The sequence below is a fragment of the Rattus norvegicus genome, chromosome 14, assembly GCF_021556685.1.
Source record: "Rattus norvegicus strain SHRSP/BbbUtx chromosome 14, alternate assembly SHRSP_T2T, whole genome shotgun sequence".
Taxonomy (NCBI): Eukaryota; Metazoa; Chordata; class Mammalia; order Rodentia; family Muridae; genus Rattus; species Rattus norvegicus.
In genome coordinates this window covers 101,182,413-101,193,470 of record NC_141547.1, presented here as the reverse complement: position 1 = coordinate 101,193,470, position 11,058 = coordinate 101,182,413, and the positions used below count along the sequence as shown (strand labels likewise).

At 46.8% G+C, this 11,058-nt stretch overlaps 1 long non-coding RNA gene across 1 annotated transcript; it reads left to right on the top strand.

Moving 5' to 3' along the window:
- The first annotated feature begins 633 nt into the window (after positions 1 to 633).
- LOC148001486 (uncharacterized) lies at positions 634 to 2,271 on the top strand. The gene is made up of 2 exons (XR_015637636.1): positions 634 to 792; positions 1,542 to 2,271. It is a non-coding gene; the product is annotated as an uncharacterized LOC148001486 (long non-coding RNA).
- The last annotated feature ends 8,787 nt before the right edge of the window (positions 2,272 to 11,058 follow it).

Sequence of the window (11,058 nt, the reverse complement as noted above, 5' to 3'; positions counted from 1 at the left end):
TTAATCATTATTCTCAGCTGCCCATGCTGTCATTTAAAAACAATAAACGCTGATTACGAAAATAATAATTACCGTTTGGAAAACGGAGCACACTGTCCTCTCAACCATTACACTCTACCAACGCGCTGTCGGACACTGTCTGCCCTTCCCCCGCAGAGTGTGAGGGAACCCTCAACCTTGATCCCCCCACCCGCTTCAGGCACCGTTGGCCAAGGAGAAGGTTTCAGTCTCAGCAGCTGTGAGTTCACACGCACATGGCGACAGCTGCCAATTCTCATTCTCATACAAGGAAGGAAATGAGGAAGAGGCCAGTAGCGAACGGTTATATTTAGAGTGGAAACGGCACCAGACTGGGACTGACCCTCGGCCTCGGTGTGAGTCCCAGCTTTGCTGTACTGAGCTGTTCTCTGAAGAGATTCTCTCGTTGATGGCTCCGCCTTCTCTTCTTGCTCTTATTTTTGAAATTCTATAAATCGGTTTATCTATAAAGCCGGGATAAGAGTTCGTTCCTTAATCTCCTTTCTCGTCTGCCACGCCCTTCCTCTTTCCGCCCAGCTCACTGGCTTCCCCAGGTCCCAGTACCCAGACCTCTCACTCTTCCATTTGGCAGGAAGTTCTTTACAACTAGTCACGGAGCAAGCAAATCCCCCACTAGTGTGCTTCCTGTTGCTCTCCCAGCCTTTCGCCACCCAGTCCGCCCCTCCTCTAATGGCTGTCACTGATGCAGCGAATGAAGGTGCCTTTATTGGGAACCCACACTGGACGCTCCCTTTTCTGTTTTGCTTTAAAAAGGTAAAATGGGCTTCAGCACGTCCCCAGGCCTCTCTGAACTCTCTTTGCTTCTCGCTCATCTCCCTCTGTGAGGTGAGCTCTCTGACAGCTGTTAGCCACACTCTGAGGTTTCTTCCTTCTTCTTCTTGCTAGATTTGCCTTCTTGACCCGTTCACTAACTGGGCTTAATTTCCAAGGGCTCTGTGCTCTCATCATAAATACATATGTGTATATGCATGTGGATATGTATTGTGTATATGTACATACACACAACAGAATCTTCTGGCCACCAAAAGATTCGACAGATTGGGCACCTGATTTTTTATTTTGATTTATTTATTTTTTTAGACCCTACATACAGGGGCTGGATGTGAGGTGGTTCCCCATTATGCATTCACTGCTCATAGTAGGAGGTGTACAATGCTTTTCCCTTCCAGAGGACCCACGATTCTGACCTCAACTGGGGTTATATCTCCTTCCCTTGGATTCCAATGCTGGCCCATAATCCTCATTCAAGATTTACAGTGTCCCCAGTTTTAGAGAAGTAGTCATATACTACTCTAACACTCTCAGTTTTTACTATAGTTATATTAATGTATTTCGGCAAATGCCTTTGATCAAACACATAACGCATATGTAATGGAACACGGTGGAAATAAAATGGGGTTGATAAACCATAGCTACCAGTCCATAGATAACTGTGGGATTTTGTAGCAAATTTCATCTTATGAAAAACAAAAAGTAATATTCCAGTGTTCTGTGGCCTTTAGAATCACAAGAGGGCTTGGAATGCAGCTCAATGCTAAGAGCAGGCTCATGGGTCACGTGCAAGGACCCTCCCGTCGGATCTGCAGGAATGTGGACGTTAGAGTGGAAATAAGAATTGCATAGAGGACCTGAATATGGTGGTGCACACTTGCAAGTCCAGCGCTCTGGAGACCGAGGCCAGAGGATCATGGTTTGAGGACAGCCTGGGCTTCGAAGGAAGACGACGACGACGACGACGACGATGACGACAGCAAGAAGCAGCCAAAAAACCTAACAGAGACGGTTCTGGGTTTGTGTGGACTAGGGTGGATCTCTGTCAGGCTAGAGTTGGAAAAGAGGAAGGAAGGAAGGAAGGGAGGGAGGAAATGACCATTTTTCATTTTTCTTTTCCTTGAGCAACAAATTGTTAGGCTACACATCAGAGGGCCTTTGCCTCTCCCTTCTGAGGAGACCCTGCGTCATTATTGCTAGATCACGGTGTCAAAAGTAGCTTTTCCCGAGCAAACAGAACTGGAACTCCAGCTGAGGTTCTGTGGGGTACAACACTTGCCTAAATATACCGGAGGCCCTGGGTTCCATCCCCAACACCAGAAAGAAGAAAGTAAACCAAATGCAAGAATGAAGGTCGTGACCAGTGGTTCAGCTTCCCTAATGCTGTGATCCTTTATACAGTTCCTTATGTTGTGGTGACCACCCCCCCCCCCAACAACCATAAAGTTATTTTTGTGGCTACTTCATAACTAATTTTCTACTGTTATGAATCATAATGAAAACATTTGTTTTTTGATGGTCTTAGGCGACCCGTGAAGGGGATATAATTTCCGGTTGAGAACTGCTGATCTAGAACCCCTGGTGCCATAGCAGCTGGAGTACTGAATTCAAGCTCCTCAAGTTACCAAGTCACATGTGTGGCTACAGTCCCTTACCTGGGAAGACATAACACCTTCCTGCTTCCCTAAGGTCCCAACCACTAGCCGATATAATGTGTCACCAAAGTTCCTACTGGATGCCAATGAGTTTATTGGGTTTGCACAGATGATGGGTTACTTACAGGAGTAGGCATGTTCCCCACCCCCAAAGGCTATGCTGGAAAGTCTTTACCCAGCAGGTTTTCCCACAGCCATAGATGGAGTTCACAACCCCCCATACCCCCCACCTACATGTTCTAGCCCCTCTCAGAGGCCTTCTGCAATCATTGCAGAATTGCATACAACTATATGGAGAGACTGAATGCTCAGGTGGGGGTCCTGGGAACCCTTCCCCACCCACCCACCTTTTGTTCCAAGAGGTCAACAGACAAGGAACCCAGCAGGGATTGGAGCCTTTTTGCATGCGGGCACAGCTGGATTTCCAAGGATCGAAGTCCTACATCACAATATGATTGAGATGTTTGAGGTAAAAAGAAAAAAAAATCGGCAAACAAACTGATGAAAGAAACATGTGAGGTTTCAGCAACACATAATCTGTGTTCCCGCACGTGCACACAAACTCTTGTGTGGTGTTAAAAAGGTACTCAGGTATTCAGTGAGGGAAATAATAGTGTACAAAGTGATTTCTCCGGTTCCCTTCAAGGCCGACCACTCACACTCTAGTCTAACACTGAGCTGGCCCTGAAGCCAGTGTTTTAGTAGAACTGGAATATTCATGGGCTTGAACATAAGTGGTGTATGGGAGTCAGGGGTCAAGGCAGCCAAGAGAGGCTGGGTAACATGCTATTTTAGGCTTTCCAGTGCTACAGAAAAAAAATTCCATGCAAATGTTTTTCCCTTTTGTCTTGTGAATTCTTTGTTCCAGTTTAAGTCTTGGATGATAGCCTTGTTGGTGAAGTCAGCAACCGGAGGTAAAGCGTCTTTGACTTGTCTGTCTGATATGACTTTAACTGCTTTGGGTCTCCTGCCCTGTCAGCTGCGTTGGGAAGCCTGCAGGACGCATACTCTGGAGATGCAGAACTGAGCAGTCGGATGTGTGTGATTTAGAAGGTACAGCGGAGGCCAGGGCTTAGCAAACCCTAAGCTTGCTCAAGGCTAATACGGTAGATTTTCATTCTTGTGGGTATCCTGCCCGTGTGTCTGCAGGTTTGGATCCTGTTCCAAACTCAATTGACACAGCCACCTCCCCTCAGTCCTTTAAAGCCAGAGTAACAGCTGACATCTGGAGGTACATGTTTTCTTAGGAAGTTGGGGCAGGGTATGGCGTTAATAGAGTTCTATTTCCCCATCATTCTTCAGAGTTGACAGTTGTGGCCACCAACCCTGCTAAGGCCATGGCCACCACAGCACTGAAGTTCAGTTTCTCTCTACCTATTTCGGCTTGCTGTGTGCCGGGAATTTACTTGCAAGGCTCCAGTTTTCTGGGTCAGCAGAACTCTGGCTGTGTTTGCAGAGGTACGCTCTTCCTTCTCGTCCCTTGCGCCGGAGATGGTCGTAGGAGAGTCATATGATTCCACGCCAGCCAAAGACATGGGAAGAAACGATAAGGAACTGTGGATAGGTTTCTTACATTATAAGAAAGTTCAGGAAGAAGGACACCCTATTCTGCTGGGCGTTGGCTCTGAAGGACATGCCTGCGGTAGGCTGCAGGAAGCAAGCAGTGTGGGCAGAAAACGAAGCTAAGGGAACTGCCTAGAAGCTGAACTGAAGCCACCAAGTGCCAGGCCAGGGCCTACCCTGCCCATGAGCTTCAGTCCTGTGGGATAAAGTCCTCTAGACAGTACAGAAGTGATTCACCACACAAATACTTAAGATGGAGTTTCCGCTATGGTTTGTAACCCATGTTCTAGTTCCAGCCTTGTTTTCTGTCCCCCTGAAAGCCTGCCAGTGACTTTCTGTTATGTTTCCTGAGGACCCAAACTCTCCTTTCCTGTTTTTTTCAGGACCAGTCATACGTCTTTTGTAATTTAGCCAAATCACACTCCCTTTCTTTTCTATAAAATTATGGTATGGAGTCTGGAGACCGAAACTTGCACAATAAACGCACATACTGAGCTGGCTGGGAGGGACAGACTCTGAAAACCCATTTCCCAAGATGAACTTAGGCGAGGAAGGCAATGGTGATGAAGGTTTTCTGCACGTAGAGGAATGGGGTCTCAAGTTTAACTGTTTAGCACAGATAGAATGTCTGTGCCTTCCTACCCACAGCTGATTTTGGCCTGTTAGTCCGTGGTTGCCTGGATTTGGCACTAAATCACCTAAACAGACAGGTGGGATCAGTGGGTGAGGGTCACTCCCTCCCCTATCCCCTCCCCCTAGACACTACTTTTTTTTTCCTTTTCCAATTCTGTTTTTTTTTTTTTTTTTTTTTTTTGGTTCTTTTTTTCCGGAGCTGGGGACCGAACCCAGGGCCTTGCGCTTCCTAGGTAAGCGCTCTACCACTGAGCTAAATCCCCAGCCCCTCCTTTTCCAATTCTGAAGTATAGTTTACAAACAGCGAAATGTGTTGTCATGCACACAGTTTAAATTTAAAGGGCCATTGTTATTAATGGGAAATACAAAAGCATGACTAGGAAGCCTGTGTGTAAAATGTGGCAACCGTTGTCCAGTGTGGTGGGGAGAACACTGCCCTTGGCTTCTTTCCAGCTAGTTCTGTCCTTATTCCAGAGGCGACTAGTGTTCCGATTCCCTACCAGCACAGAGGGACTGTCCCTGTTCTTGAACTCAGTGGGATTCTTCTGTTTGGCTTCTCTCACTGTGTCACTCTGTGGCTTGAACATGTGCATAATCCTACGTCTTTGAAGAATGTCTGAGGGTCCTCTGCTTTCTCCTCCCATGACCACTGTCGTGTTTGAGGGATCTCTGCCCTGACCCCCTATGATGGTTTGCTGTGAGACGAACCTGCCATGTGAATTTCACGAGTCATGGGATCCTGATGACGGACGTGCAGTTCCTCTTAGGGATGTTGAGATTGCTTCTCATTTGATTGGAAGATTTGGTTCATTCTTCACTCTTTGAGGACGGTCCCACGGCCGAGGCAACGGAGAGAAATGCTCACTAAGCCCCAATGAGGCTTAGTTGTAAATAACGTCTCTCCTTCCTAGGAACCCTTTGAGATAAGTCCTCATTACCCTAGAAACATACTCAACTCCCCAACCTGGGATCTGAGCTTGGAATCACAACTTTTTTGCCAATAGCAACTGAGTCATTTCACGCATATGATGGTTAGACCTCAATCCACAGACGTATTGTTCTTCTGTTATGTAAGATTTGCAGCCAGACGAACTTTCTCCGAAAGGGGCCGACTAGAGTTGCTGACCAGCTGGTATCTTTCCTAAAGCACTTTCTTTCCTCTTAGCCAGGCAGCTTTGGCCTTGGGTGAAGGTTAGCAGATTTTTTGCTATCCCCCTTGGAAATGGAGGTTCAGTTGTGTTTACAATTGAAATGGTTTCTAGACCCTGGGAGCTTTGCATGAGATGATGCCAGAATCAGGCATTAAGCTCTCTAATAGGCTTGTGCTCCGATAATCACATTAACGGTGCTGTCTCATGCTCCACACTGCAATTTAGGCCTCTCCCCTTGAACATAATGTTTCGGCTGGATGATAATTAAGACCTCTTCCTACTGAGTGTTCCCTTTCCCAAATACGATGTTCTTAATAGGGGCAGCCAGTTGGTCATGCCCCTTCCCATGGCTGACCTTGTGCACCAAGGTCACGATATCGTGTGCAGGCTAGACTTCACAGACCTGGGGATTTTGAGTTATCACACCGCCAGAACTGTGCGCTCTGGGGGTCCCCTGGGGGTCGTGGCATTTGTTTCCAGCATCTGCCCCTGGTGATGAGACTCTGTTTTCCTCTTCTGCAAGTCACCCCGGGAACAAAGTCATCTGTTTTAGAGCCCCGGTGATTCTAGCCTGTGACTTGCTTTTCCGCCATTCAAGATAGCATCTGTGGGGCTAAGGTTTATGGTCCCTGAAAAGTCCCACCTTTAGAGGCTCCTTTTCCTCACTTGCCACTTTCAAAGGACTTGAAATAGATTTCCCAGAATTCCACCGTCAAGATTCTACAGGTTCAATCAGTGATTACTGAACCCGATATGAGTGTGCCTACAGTGCCCTGCCCCCAGACTGAGTAACAGACTTTAGAAACACTGCTATCTGTCTACAACAGCATCTCTGAGCCTTACTGATGCCATATCCTTTAACACAGTTCCTCATGCTCTGGTGACCCACCAAGCATAAAATTATTTTTGTCATTTTTTTGTCATTGTTTTTTCTTGTCAAGAATTATTTTTGTTGCTACTTCATAACTATAATTTTACTACCATTATGAATTGTGATGTAAATATCTGTGTTTTCCAGTGGCCTTAGTGACCCTAAGACCCTGTGAAAAGGTCATTCAACCCCCAGAGAACCACTGATCTAAAACCATCTAAATTCACAGCATATGCGAGTTTGGGAATTTGTGCTATCGATGCCGGCTATGTGTGTCCCTTAGTCATGCTGGGCCCCTTGATATGCCTGCAGAGGAAAAGGAGGCATACCAACCAGGCCACAGGGATATGAGGCAAGCCACTGAGGAAGGAGGTCTTCATTACACAAAGGATTACATGAGCTGGGTCTGACACAATCAAGGAAGTAGAAAGCGGCTCTGAGCTGGTCGGTTTGTGGGGGGTCCTGGCTAGTGAAGCAAGGGCAGTCAAGAGGAAAGGAGGTATATGCAGCCCAGGGCGTTGGTTCTGTAGGTATGCTGTAGGCTAGCCACAGGTACTGAGGCAAAACGCAGAGCTCAAAAACTAGGGAGAGAGACATCTGGACCTACTTGCTCAGGGGTTTTTGGTCTGTACAGTCAAAACTACTAAGTGGTCATTAGAGCGCACAGGAACTGTGTGCAAAATCATCTTTGGTTTCCTTACCAACACCTGACTGACACAAGAGCCAAATACGAGAGGCTCAGTGTATGATGTGTCAGTTTACTCTGGGCCAAGCCGTAAGTCCCCAGAGGAGCCAGGGATCCACAAAGTAATAGGGTCTAAAGAATGAAACTTAGGACCTAAAGTCTTTTCCCAGACCCTTGTCACAGTGTGGCCATACAGACGGAACAGGCCTATCTGTAAGTGTTCTTTTCAGGCTAAGTAAGCAACCGGAGCATCTTCCGCACTATCCTCTCCAGGAAGCCTCCCAGGCTCCCCCAACCCTGGCTAATTGCTCCTTTTCTGCTCTCTGCGTTCCTATTGTAAGCACCTAACAATTTAGCACTTAATCGGGCCCAGCTGCGCATTCCTCTCTAATTGTTTTGGACGTGTTTGTCTGTCTCTGAAGCAAAATTATAACCTCCTCTGGGGCAGAGACTCAGTCCTTTAAAAGGCTATGAGAGAGCTGTGGGTGTATCTGGAGGCAGATTGGGGGATATGAACAAGGAAACTCTTCACATGTATACAAAGTTTCAAAATTTGGAAAGTGCTTGCTTGTAAGCTGTTTCTTGTAACCAGAGACAGGTGCATTTTAACAGCTCCATTTCCTAGACTGAAACAAAGACCAAGAAGTTAACATGTCTGGAAGAGAGGTGACAGATTGTAGGATAAGCTCAGTATTCAAGGTTCTGTGCAATATAGGGCCCACAGAGGTTTATCTGGAGGAGGAGGCTCACAGATATCTTGCCCTGATGAAAAACCTTGGAAAGGAAAAGAAAGTAACAGAGACATGGTCCTGTTTGCAGAGATTCAAAAAGAAACAACGGAGACAGAATCCACTGTGCCTCTTGTTCTCTCCATTCCTTCAAGGATTACTTATCACTCCAGCGGTTGGGTCATGATGTGCTCCGCTCTTCCTGTGCCTGACTTATCCCTCCTACTGAGTAGCTGAGCTCACACCCTTCCTCATGGTCCCTGGGAAACTGCAGGCTTCCGCAAGGGAAGTGAATAAAAGGCTGTCTCATCAGTCCAAGCCCTGGTCTGTGCCTGAGACCAGGCACCCATCCCCAACGGTAACTGACACTCACAATCACAAACACCTATTTTTGCTTCTCCAGCAGGGCTGGGAGGTGATGCCGCTGGCTCTCACCCAGGTTCTCCAATGGCCCAGGGGCTGGATGAACCTTCTACTTGATGTCATCACTATCCTTTGCCTCCTGCACATACTCCCTTGAGAAGACTGACATCCAGCCAGATTCCCTTCCCCTTTCTGGTGCTCCCCATCTGATCTCCAGGGCAGTACTCTGAGAAATTTAGCTCCTGGCTCAGGGTCTTCACAATGCACTCCTGATTCCTGCCCACATCCCAGATTGCTTCAGTCACACCGTGGCCTATCCATGAACCTGACACTTAATGGCTTGGCCTTGGTATTAACACTCACTCCTAGGCATTCGCCCCCACCCTACTCCATCACTATCGGGCTTACTGTGGCCCTAAAGTTCACCTCAGCACACCCAGATCTCAGACCCGACCTCTGGAAGTGACTTGATGTCTTGTCCTTTCTCTCTAATCACCAGTCACTGTAGGCCAGGTTCTTCTTTACTCTTCCGCTCTAACAAGTGCCTTAGCTGACCCTGCATGGAGGGTGGGTGCTGAAGTGTTGGAAGGGCCACAGCCACTAACCACAGATGGATTGTCCTGCCGACCTGATTATCTTGCTTTGCTGTACGTTCAAACCTTCTATGGCAGCTTGAGCCAAACTTTTCCCCACTCTTCAAATCTCCCAGCAGTTGAGCCTCACCCCTGGCCTCCTGTGTCAGCAGGTACAGAGGCTCTCCACCAAGCCTCTTCCTGTTGTAAAAGACAGAGGGAGGCCCCCACGAGAGCTCAGCCTTTCCCCCGCCCTGGGCACAGGGCCTTTTCGGTCCGAGGTCCGCTTTCTTTGCCTTGTTCTACCTTCCTCTTCTCTATGGGCTGCTTCCCACCTGCATTTACAAACTCTCAAGTCATTTTACCTAATAAATAAGAACAAACATAATCAACCCATGGCTGATTCCTCTCTGGCAACTGCCTTTTTTTCTTTTTCTTTTTTTTTTAAAGATGTATTTAGTGTATGAGTGTTTTGCTTGAGTGTATGTCTGTGTACATGTTCGCCTGGTATGCTTGGAGGTCAGAAGAGGGTGTTGGATGCTTTGGAACTGGAGTTATGGATAACTGAACCGCCATGTGGGTACTGGGAATTGATGCTGGGCCCTCTACAAGAGCAATGCTCTTAACAGTTGAGCCATCTCTCCAGACCTCTGGCTTTTTTTTTTTTTGGACTTTTCAGTCAAAATGAGTTACTAGACTCAGTGCTTTTCTACCATATATATCATATACCTATCACATTTCTATCATATATATGTATATACATATATACATACATATATGTGTGTGTAATAGCTCTTATTTGTGTGGGATTTTTCTTTAATTTTTAAAAGTTAAAATATAATTATATAGTTCCTCCCTCCCCTTCATACTTTTTCCCTCTCTCGTTTACCCCTTAGGCCATTCTTTGATCCACCAATCCTGACCTGCAAAAGTCCCAACATCATCCAAGCCACTAAAGCAAGCACAGCACACGTGGGTCTCTGCCATTTTAAGAGCTGTTGCCTCCTGCCTCCCCGCTCTGCTGACTGACTTTCCTCCGTCACTACTGGCCTTCCTTTCCCTCAGTGCCATAGCTCACCCTGTCCATACCCCTCTTGGTTTATCTGCCTCTAAGTTCCCTTAGACTACCTTGTGGATTTTACAGGGACACCAGCTACTCCAGTCTACACCATTCAGCAGGACATCTCACAGGCACCCACACCTGCCATGGCCAAGCTGGGATCTTGGCAGAGTTCCCCAATGCGGAAAATGGCCATCTACCCTGTCGCAGATGTACTACTTAGGAGTTTTCCAGAATTCCTCGCTACCTGAGCAGTTGTTTAAGTCTTTGTGGTGGGTGTCCATTCTCTACTGCTGTCTGAACCAGTCCCTTCTGGCTGCGTCCTGCCCCCACTCCTTCATGGGGCAGAGAATGACAACTATAATGCAAGTTTTAGAAGATAATTTCTACTTCAAATGTCTCCTTGGATAAAATCCAAACCCTGCTGATTTCTATAACTTCCCCCTTCTAGCCAGAAGCAGTTAGAAACTCCATGTCCTGGATGTTTTTTTTTTTAAATTTTTGTCAACTTGACACAAACAGGTTCATCTGGGAAGAGGAAACTCAACTGAGAAATGCCTTCATCAGATTGTACGCAGGTCTGCAGGTTTGCTTGTCTGTCTGTCTTACATCTGATGTGAGAGGACCCATCGCACCTGGAGTGGCACAAGGAAGCAGGCTAAGCCAGTAAGCAGGGTCCTCCATTGTATCTGTGTCAGCTCCTGCCTCAGTTTCCCTTGATGATGAACTGTAAGGCAAATCAACCCTCTCTTCTTCAGCTGCTTTTGGACATGGTGTTTTACCATAGCAATAGAAAAACAAACCAAGTACTTTTCTTGGACTCCCTCAAAATGTCCCTACCTTCTTACAGTTCTTTTGGTCTACATCATAATTGTAATGAAATAGGTTTTAGCTCATTTAATCATTAAGCACTTCTTCGGGGGTGGGGGGCGCTGTGAGCTCCAAGAGAAAACTGTTAAGGGTGGTG